At 37.0% G+C, this 11,413-nt stretch overlaps 1 pseudogene; it reads left to right on the forward strand.

The window, feature by feature from the left end:
- The first annotated feature begins 10,415 nt into the window (after window positions 1–10,415).
- On the forward strand, window positions 10,416–10,879 carry LOC133294211 (cytochrome b6-like; annotated as a pseudogene).
- The last annotated feature ends 534 nt before the right edge of the window (window positions 10,880–11,413 follow it).

Genomic DNA, 11,413 nt, shown 5'->3' on the forward strand with positions numbered 1-11,413 from the left:
CGATTAAATTCCATCTAATCCTAACTACTTAAAGAACTAGCCAGACATAACAATATCAAGAATGAAAGACAATATAAAAGCCCCCCAAACTCCATAGGTGATTGGTGAATCTTCAATATCCCCAGTGCAGACTTGATGTTGATACGTTTCCGTCGCTCACGAACATGAACCGATGAATCTTCCGCCTTCCCTCTGTAACACCCCGTATATATCCAGTAATGTTATCATACTATCGTATTAAGCTGCGCTTAATTAAAAATGCGGAATACCTTTTTCTTTTCAATTATGATGTCATTATCATTATCAACTTGCTTATTAATCAATTAATAAAACATCGCCTGTATGTAATTGCAATAAAACAACTAACTGAAATACCTCATAACATAGATAATAAAAGTGTGGCTCTAGTCACGGAACTACAACAACGTAGACCGGACCATCTAACAGGTTATACAAGTGTCATGGACAATCCCCATGCTCACTCCAATAAGGCAACAAGCCCAACATCAGTCTCAACAACCACATAATCATAAATAGCGAAAAACATAAACAGCATCCAAATCCAGTCATGGCAGCAATACAGCATAATATCATAATCAACTAAGCTCTGGCCTCCTACCGCCAAAGGCATCAGTCACCATACTACCTGAACCTGAAATAAGCATTCCCCAAACGTGGGGTGAGATCTCTAACAAGAAATCTCAGTAAGACAAGGGGTCCTCCAGGATCTTCCACCCCAAGCTCACTTACATGTGCAATATAAGTTCAAAAGCAGTTTATCATCATCATTTCTCAAATAGTGCAATGCAGCAGATAATCATGTCATGTGTGTCTATTCTATTCTACTGGCCAGAGAAATGCTGGAATAAGTATATGTCTATTACCCACAATTAGTGCAAGACGCCACTTGCATTCACCCCGGATCACCATATCGTATGACGCCACATACTCAGGCTTACCGTCAAGATGAAACAACACATGCATATTAAAAGCTATTACACATAAAGCTCAACAGCATTTCAAATATCCAAAGCATGTAACACAGCATAGACCAGAAACGCATCCTTAGTTCTTCTTAAGTATTTAAGGATGGTCTTGACTGCTGTCCAGTGACCCTCTCCAGGGTCCGACTGGTATCTGCTCGTAATGCTCAAAGCATATGAGACATCTGGTCTCGTACATATCATGGCATACATTATGGATCCAATAGCCGAAGCGTATGGAATTCCACTCATGCGATCCTTCTCAGGCTGTGACTTAGGACACATAGCCTTTGAAAGATGTACCCCATGACTGACGGAAAGAAAACCCTTTTTCGACCCTTCCATGCTAAACCTCTTTAGCATCTTGTCAACATACGTGGATTGAGATAAACCCAGCAGCCTCTTGGATCTATCTCTATAGATCTTTATACCAAGTATAAAGGTCGCTTCTCCCAAATCCTTCATGGTGAAGCTTTTTGAAAGCCACTCTTTCGTTATTTGTAATGTGGGGATGTCATTTCCTATTAACAATATGTCATCTACATAAAGTACCAGGAAGACGACATTACTCCCACTAACCTTCTTGTAAACACAAGGTTCATCCTCGTTCTTGATAAAACCGTTACTCTTAACGACTTCATCAAAACGAATATTCCAACTCCTTGATGCTTGCTTTAGCCCATATATCGACCTTTGAAGTTTGCATACCATATGCTCCTAATCTTTGATTTCAAAGCCCTCAGGTTGTGTCATGTACACTTCCTCCTTCAAGAACCCATTCAAGAAGGCGGTCTTGACATCCATTTGCCAAATTTCATAGTCGTGATATGCCGCTATTGCAAGCATGATCCTAATAGATTTGATCATGGCAACAGGAGAGAAAGTCTCATCATAGTCAACTCCTTGTCTTTGACGATACCCTTTCGCAACCAACCTAGCTTTGTAGGTCTGAACGTTGCCATCTGCATCAGTCTTTATTTTAAAGACCTATTTGTTACCCGATAGGAACTATTCCTTGCGGTTTGGGAACCAAGGTCCATACCTTGTTTTCATACATCGAGTCCATTTCAGATTCCATGGCTTCAAGCCATCTAGAAGAGTCAACATCCTTGACTGCCTCTTCGTAGTTACTTGGTTCATAATCCTCGACGGTTTGCTGATTCTCAATCACAAACCCATACCTCTCAGGTGGATGGATGACCCTCGTTGACCTACGGAGTTGTGTGTCTACTTCTCCATTGGAGAACGTCACCTGCGAAGCATACTCGGGTTCCTCAATCTGTTCATGTGGTTCTTAAACTTCTTCAAGATCAATCTTACTCCCACTGGCTCCTTGAGAGATCAAATCCTTCTCAAGGAACTCAGCATTCTTTGACACAAACATCTTGTGTTCATCCATAGAGTAAAAGTAGTATCCCTTAGTACCTTTGGGATACCCCACAAATAGAAATTTAGTACTCTTAGCACTAAGCTTGTCTGATGCCAACGCTTTGACATAAGCTGGCGATCCTCATACCCTGAGGTAACTCAGGTTGGGTCTCTTACCATTCCATATCTCATATGGTGTGGTTTGAACAGATTTAGACGGTACCCTATTTAGAAGGTATACCGCTGTGTCTAAGGCATATCCCCAAAATGATTTTGGAAGTTGAGTCTCACTCATCATAGACCTGACCATGTCTAACAAGGTCATGTTTCTCCTTTCGGAGACACCATTTTGGTGTGGTGTGTAAGGTGCAGTAAACTGTGAGAGAATTCCATTTTCTCTCAGATAATCCTGAAACTCATGGCTCAGATATTCACCACCACGATCTGATCGTAATGTCTTAATCATCTTGCCACGCTATTTATCTACTTCATTCCTAAACTCCTTGAACTTTTCAAAGGCTTCGGATTTATATCTCATTAGGTACACGTACCCAAATCTTGATTTGTCATCAGTAAAGGTGATGAAATAGGAGTATCCTCCTCTAGCCTCTATAGACATTGGCCCACAAACATCAGTGTGAATGAGTTCTAATAACTCACTAGCCCTATGACTCTCAAGCCCTTTGGGCTTGTGACAAGTCATTTTCCCAGCTAGATAAGATTCACATTGTCCATAGGATTCCAAATCCATGGAATCTAGGTATCCATTTGCATGCACCCTAGACAATCTTGTTTCGTTTATGTGCCCTAGTCTACAATGGCAAAGATAAGATTGATTATCTATCCTAGGTCGTTTCACGGCTATATTGAGCACTTCAGTTCTCATTTCCAGAACATACAATCCATTTATTAAAGAAGCAGTACCATAAACAATATCATTCGAAATGATAGAAAATGTACCATTCTTAATACTAAAAGTAAAACTATCTTGTTCTAAACAAGAAATAGAAATAATGTTTCTAGAAATGTTTGGAACATAAAGACAATTATTCAAATGCAATAAAAGGCTCGTAGGAAAAATAAGGTCGGCATCTCTAACAGAATGAGCAGCAACCTTTGCTCCATTGCCAACGCGGAGGTCCACCTCGTTTCTCTCCAATCTCCTTGGGCTCCTAAGCACCTGCAACATATTGCAGATATGAGAACCACAACCGTTATCCTATACCCATGAGGTAGGATTAGCACAAGAATAATTTATCTCAATCATGAAAGTACCTGAGGTAGAAGCATCACCATGCTTCTTGTCCTTCACACTCTTCAGGTAGTCTGGACAATTCCTCTTCCAATGGCCTTTCTTGCCACAATGGAAGCACTCAGCATCGCTTTTGTCCTTGGATGCACTCTTACCCTTCTTTTTGCCTTTCTTCTTCTTGGGTTTTCCTTTGGGTTTAAGGGAGTCTCCTTTCGCAGGCTCCTTGCCCTTACCCTTTGCCTTGCTAGGCCCACCAATCAGAAGAGCATGTGTCCTATCCTTCTTGATAGACACTTCAGCTGTTGTTAACATGCTTAACAATTCAGGCAAGCTCACAAGCATCCCATGCATGTTGTAATTCATAATGAATTGACTGAAGGAAGGTGGAAGCGAGGTCAGGACTAAGTCATTACTTAGCTCGGCATCTATCACGAAGCCTAGATTTCCTAGCTTCTCAATGAGCCCGATCATCTTAAGAACATGACTGCTCACAGACATGTTCTCAGATATCCTGCATGTGAACAATTCTCTAGAGGCCTTATACCTCTCATGCCTGCCTTTAATGTCATATAACTCCTTGAGATGTAAGACAATAGAGGGAGCATCCATATGCTCATGCTGCTTCTGCAGTTCAGGAGACATGGATGCCAACATGATGCAGACAGTCAACACATTGTCATCCATGTACTGTTTGTGGGCCTCGAAATCAAATTCCGCGAACTCATCTTCCCCTTCCCTAGGAGCTACGGGTAATGCAGCATCCAGGACATAAGCTATTTTTTCGGCCCTAAGAACAATTCTTTAAGTTCCGATACCAGTCCATAAAGTTTGAACCGGTCAGTTTGTTCGTATCGAGTATTGAGCGCAGTGACAGTGGATTAGTCATACTAAAAACTGAAAAAAAATGTAAAGATGATTTAATTAATATATTTAGACATGTTGTATAAATATATTATTAAAGACTTTAAATAATTTGCCCCTCCCACTATTTTATCTAAGTCAATGACCCTTCCCATTTGACTTAGGGTTAATCTACTTTTAGATTTTACCTTAGTGAGATTAAGAGTGCGATTATCTATTTTAACCCCCGTCTGTGACCGCAAGATTAATTTAAATAATGGGTTGATCCTCATCAACAGTATCTCATACCCTCTCTTAACATTAGGTTTTCAACTCCTTGTCACTTAGTGGTGCATCTCATGCAACCAACCTAGCATTATTACCCTAAGCACATAAGCCTGGCTGAGCCTGCAACTTATGTCTCAGTTAAGTATTAACCAGCACCCTAAGTGTCTAACACTTCTAATACTACTCTTACTCAACGAAACAGTGGGTCCCAACTGAGTTGTGGAGCACCTCTATGTAGAGGAGGTTCGAGTAATATTGGTGGTGGGAGGTAATCATATGCTTAATAATTTATTCCTTTAAGGGTTCCTTTTATTTGGGGTTTATTAGGTCTCATCAAACGCATTTATATTATTATCATGCTAGTCGTTATCCTATGTCAAACATCTATCGGATTACACTAGTCGTAATTGGACATGCATAATAATACATACAAACGCGATTTGTCCAATCCATGCATACTAGTCGTTCAAAACATAAAAGCATACGTGCATATAAAACAGTTTTATTTGAGATGGTCATGGTGCTCGTGCATTTGTCCATCTTGCTTCCCAAGCATCAGCTCCTCGTCGTCTATACGCCACTAGCCTAATTCTCTAATTACATATAATTAAAGAAACTCTAAAACATCTTTGGAGGGACAATTAATAAAAATACAAAATTCAAAATTCAAATTACAACTCTAATTAAAATAGAGCAAAATTACACATTAATTTAAAATTTAAAATTCGAATTTCGAGCACCATGACCATCCCCTTCCAAATTGCGCCTGAAAATTTAAACAGCTTGCAAGCACATAATATCAAATATTATATAAATATTTCCTCACATATATTTTGATAATTTAACAATTAAAATATCAAAACAAGAATCAAAATTCAAAAAATTTCCAATTTTCTCCCAATGGTCGAATTTTGCATCTTTATGCATAATTCAAATCTTTGTCAAATCTTTCTCAAAGATCACAAAAATTAAATCATTTATTCAACCATAACTCATTTGGTCGAACCATTCATCATCATATACAAAAATTTTATTAAATAAAATCATGGAGAAAATAATGCATTTGAATATTCTCATCATGGCAGAATCATATTCCCTTTTCAAAAAAATGTTTCTTTTGAAAACTTTCACAAAGAATCAAAACAAACAAAACCATGAGGTCATGTAGATATATGAATACCATAATCATATTAAACATGTTCATAAAAAAATCCACATGCAAAGCATTAATCTTTAACAAAAAGACCTTTTGACCGTGAGAAATTTAATTTCACAAACAAAGTACCATCACCCGCCGATGGTAAAGCAACGGGCTCTGATACCACTTGAAAGTAAAATGGCCTTGAAGGCCGTAGCATGTGAGAGGGAAAAACAAAAATTTTCATATGCGGAATTACACATGCAATCAAGAATCATGCTTTATGGCATGTGATGTTACCTTTGTTTGTGAGTTCAAAACTCCAAGACGATCAGTGATAGGTTTGAAGGGTTCAAACCCTCTAACGTTGATCCACACCACCCATGTCAAGATGCAATAACGCTTTCTTGAAAGCCACCAATTGACCACCACAGAGAGGCTTGCTATGCGCTCAATAGGTGAAGAAGGAGGCTAGGTATATGTGTTTAGAAGAGTGAAGTCTCCAGCATGAAAACTTCACAAGAGTGGGAATGGTATATAGAAGAATTGGCTAGGTTCTTTTGAAAAACCTTAAGGAGAAACTCACCAACTAGGCGCACAAGAGAGGGAGAGAATTAATGTATCAAATCAGAATTTTTACTTTACTTATAATGAAAGTGGCGCACAAGTGAGTGAGACAAAGGTGAAGTTGTTGCAATTCAAAAATCCCAACAACCTCCCCTTTGAATCCTCATAAGGCTAGGTCTTTATCTAGTCAAAATTCTGAACCAATGGTCATCATATGACCACCAATTCATGTGCCCCTATTCAGCCCAAAAAGGGTCCAGATAAATTTGAGCTGTTGCATTCAAGTTTGAACCAACTAGCTCACTAATTCTCTCAACAACCAAATCTGATTGGAGCTTGTTGGTTTGACAAGATGACAATCATCTCCCACCAAAATGGCGCCCCAAATCAGCCCTTGGAGATCTCGATAGATCTTCTCTTGATACAAGGGATTTATTCCAACAAGATCTCATCTTATCCTTTTGTTATGAAACAACTTTTCATAGCCAATTCAAATTTGAATTCAAACATTTAAATTCAAACGTTCAAACATTTATATTTCAAATTCAAAATTCAAATTTGAAAATTCAAATTCAAATTCAAATTTCAAATTTCAAAATCAAAATTCAAATTTCAAAATTCAAATTCAAAATTCAAATTTCAAAATTCATATTTCAAAATTTAAATATTTGATAATTAATTTAACTAATTAAATTAATTAGTAATGTCTTGGATCATCCAAGCTCATTAACAATACCATGCGCCATCTCCCTCTTAGGTGGGCTTCCAAACTTTATCTTGGGCTAACAACCATTATTAGGCCCAATACCTTTAATGCTATATCATCATGACATTAAGGTGTTAGTGTGTGACCCATTAGGTCCAACATAGCCACTGACATAATTGGGCTCGGGCCCAACAAGCCCACAACCCATTTAATGACAACACAGAGCACTAGCAATGCTTTGTTGCCCCAGAGCTAGTTAGATTAATCACTTGATCATCCTATTACACATATTTGGTTGTCGTATATATTTCTTTTCGTCTCGGTTACCTTCCCATAAAACCTAGGGTAAGGAAGCGTATCAACCCTTGCGGTTTAGGGTAAGCTTTATTCGAAATAGGGAATCTTCAATTTACTGACTCTAAAGGCAGATCATCTCATGATCTCTTCTACTATGCATAGATTCTCGAGTCCCTGTAAATGTCATCCCGATTTCTCCGGTTTACAGATAACCTAATCTCTCACAGAGATTTGACGAATTCCTTCAGCTTATCACCCTAGCCCTGTGCTCTTTCAGGACAAGCCCAACAGTGTACCTATGAGTCTCCATGTTTCAGGCAGACAAGGTATACAGTCAAAGCGTGCCTTCTAGAGCACAGTCTAGGTAATAACTTCTGGTCTAAGGAAAGATATACCCAAATATAAAGAGACTACTCTAATAATACTCTCTGTGAGATTTCCTCATAGAGTCTCTTTGTGGGTATGTTCAGTGCGAGCTATACCCTTATAGGTCCACCCACGACTTTAGCTAAGACATCTCCATATCTGTAGCACATGAGGTCTTTACCTCGTATCCGTATACAAGTAGATAAGTCGTGCTAGTCTTACCCGAGATCACTGATCACCATTCTTAGTGTCTCTAGACTAGGAACATAAAATTAGGAATAAACGTTCAGTATCCTTGAATCCTCATGATCGTGATCTCATCACTGATACTCAAGAGATACCTATTTTTATTCCAAGGGGTTTATCCAGTTACTCATATAAAATATTAACAGAAATATTGAGACAAAATATGAAACATGATAAATAGTGTTTTTATTTATTTGCGACAATACAAAGGTCCACATATGTCCTAATCTAATTAAAAGATTGTCTCTAGGACATCCATATACTAACATTATCTGGGCAAGTGGCTTAAGATTACTTATCAAAATTCAATTTCTAAGAGGAATTTATATATGACTGTTCAACATACAGTAAACAGATTTCCCTTATTTTCCTTTCTCCTCTTTTCTTCTTCCACTTATTCATATAATATGAATCTTTTATTTCTTTTCCTTTTTCCTTTTGTTTTTCTTTTTCTGTTTTTGTACAGATACACATTTCAACATTTTTCTTTGCTTTTCTTTTCCACCACTTTTTGGCTTTTTCCTCTTTTCACTTTTTCTTCCACACACTAGAGTTTGAATTTCTTTCTTTTTGTTTCAATCACATCTAGTTCCTCATTCAAATTTGAAAATCAATCAGTTCAGGTGAGGATGTGTATGGAGTGGTTATTCATAATATGTGATTAATGAATAAATAGGCCTAGGCTCAAGGGGCTTCAACTAAGGATGAACATTAGGGTGGCTATTTGGCTCTCTAGCTTTAAAAAAAAAACTGCCTCTATCACTTCAACAATTATACCCCACAGACCATCTCAAGAAGAAACAAAACAAGTTTTAGAGTGATTCATACAGTGAAGTTCACACCACAAAAAAATATATTTTCTGTTTAGGCTCAATAGCTCACGGCTAAGGGTGTGAGACTTATTTTTCCAACTCTCTATTTGATCACTTTAGTTATTTTTCTCTTATTCCAGTGAATTATTAAGCATGCTTGACTGACGCTCATTTATGTGCGAAAATAAATTTACACCATCATACTCTTAATCTCAGCAATCAATCAATATCCTGTAATTATTCACAATGTATGCAATCAAGTACAATGGAACTTAAAAACAAAGAATTCACCATTTAAAAATTTCACTAACATTTAGTGACTAAAGATGGGTGGGGTATTTAAAAACTACATTTAAAGTTTAAATTTTTTAAAGTAAACTAATATAATTAAAATCTAATTTAAACTAATACGAATTTAAAATAACATAATTAAAAGGAATAAGATAATATGAAATATAATAATATTGAGAAATCTCCCCTAAATCATTGCATATGCATGTTGGATAATTCTGTGTAATCATTGTAATCATGAGTTTCTCCTTCCGACCATGTGAAGTTTGTGGTCTGATGAATTGCATGGTACCCATTCCCAGATTTAAATCTTGTTGTCCTCAGCAATAAATTTAAATCTAAAAATACTTCGTAGCAAGAAATCAGAAAATTATAAAATTGTATTCTGCACACATGTCACAGATAAAGAAACTACGTCAGCATGTCATATATCCAAAAATCATAGTCATGTCAGGATCAGTCCCAATATACATCCATGAACTAAAACTAACAGTAAAAACATCAAAATAAAAATGAAAACAAATTGTAAAGTCTGAAAACTGATATGAGGAATCAATCCTCCTCCATATCAGTAGTAGGTGCAGTGTCCTGAAAAATCAGAAAAATTCCCAAGTCAATATGCCTTCCACACACAAAAAACAGTTCCCAGATTTGGGTTCAGATGCAATCTAAAAATAAAAATGAGTATATAGAACTGAGATATTTTAACAGCAGTGAGGAATGGGATAAAATTTTATTGTTTATCGCGCGCTTAAGCTTCCCCTTGGGGGCTTAAGCGCGCTCTTCGTATGGGATTTTTCAATCGTGGAGCGCGCTTAAGCGCGATCTAGCGCGCTAGGGCCGAGATAAATTTCACTTTTGGGGGCTTAAGCCTCCTTTAGGGGCTTAAGCTCTCAATACTTAGAAAATTTTCTCCGTTTTTTCCTATTCCTTGCATTCATCTCTACTGTGTATTCTTTAACCTCAATAATTCCTTATTTTTGTATTTTTTTTCTAAAACTAAGAACTAAAAATTTAAACTTACCTAAATTAAAAATTAAAACTAGAATTAAAACTGGAAATTAAACTAAACTAAATACTGAAAACTTAATTACTGAAAACTTAAATACTAAAAACTTAAATACTGAAAACTTGATTACTGAAAACTTAAATACTGAAAACTTAAATGTTGTTGGGTTGCCTCCCACAAGCGCTTGTTTTACGTCACGAGCCTGACGTACCTCTTTTACTTTCATGGTGGCTCAAAGCATGAGCTTTTGCTATGACTTTTTATTATCGTCCGACCGTTACTGAGGCTTTTTCTTATGTGCAATATATAATGACTGAGGCTAACTTTGGTTGGTTAATCCAATCAGTTCATCGATGGTCGGCAAGTATGATGGTTTTAATGATGATCTTGCACGTATTTCGTGTGTATCTTACTGGTGGTTTTAAAAAACCCCGCGAATTGACATGGATTACGGGTGTAGTTTTGGCTCTATTGACTGCATCTTTTGGTGTAACTGATTATTCCTTACCCTGGGACCAAATTGGTTATTGGGCAGTAAAAATTGTAACAGGTGTACCCGAAGCTATTCCTGTAATAGGATCGTCTTTGGTAGAGTTATTACGTGGAAGTGCTAGTGTGGGACAATCTACCTTGACTCGTTTTTATAGTTTACATACTTTTGTATTACCTCTTCTTACTTCCGTATTTATGTTAATGCACTTTCCAATGATACGTAAGCAAGGCATTTCTGGTCCGTTGTAGATAATATGAATCATTTATCATTTGGGGGGCAATAGTATTTCATTACTACTAATATGGATTATTTAAAAAAATAAGACATGTATTTAGATATTTGCCTTCAACTTAAGAAAATTAGATTATTTGTATTTGATTTTACATACACAAATAGTTGAAGGGAATTCTCCGAAGAAAAAATGGATTATGGGAGTGTGTGACTTGAACTATTAATTGGGCCGTACAGATATATGATTTTTTTCTTATCTGTCACATTTGAATTTACAATTAAATGTGTCTTTGTTCCAACCACCGCGCAAGTCCTCTATAGAAGATATGCCGGTTCGATTGAAGTGAAGAGAATCTTTTCTATGATCAGACTCGATCCTATCCTGGCTCCGTAAGATCCAGTCAAATAAGTGATGTGGTATGATCAAAATGAAGTCTTTAGCTATTTCACTTAACTCATATAGTATGGAAATGCATGCATTTCCTATGCATTGATTCTATTTATGATACTATCGGAGTGAAACAAG

The sequence above is a fragment of the Gastrolobium bilobum genome, unplaced genomic scaffold, assembly GCF_033153095.1.
Source record: "Gastrolobium bilobum isolate Gb01-03AN ecotype WA unplaced genomic scaffold, APGP_CSIRO_Gbil_v1 utg142591, whole genome shotgun sequence".
Taxonomy (NCBI): Eukaryota; Viridiplantae; Streptophyta; class Magnoliopsida; order Fabales; family Fabaceae; genus Gastrolobium; species Gastrolobium bilobum.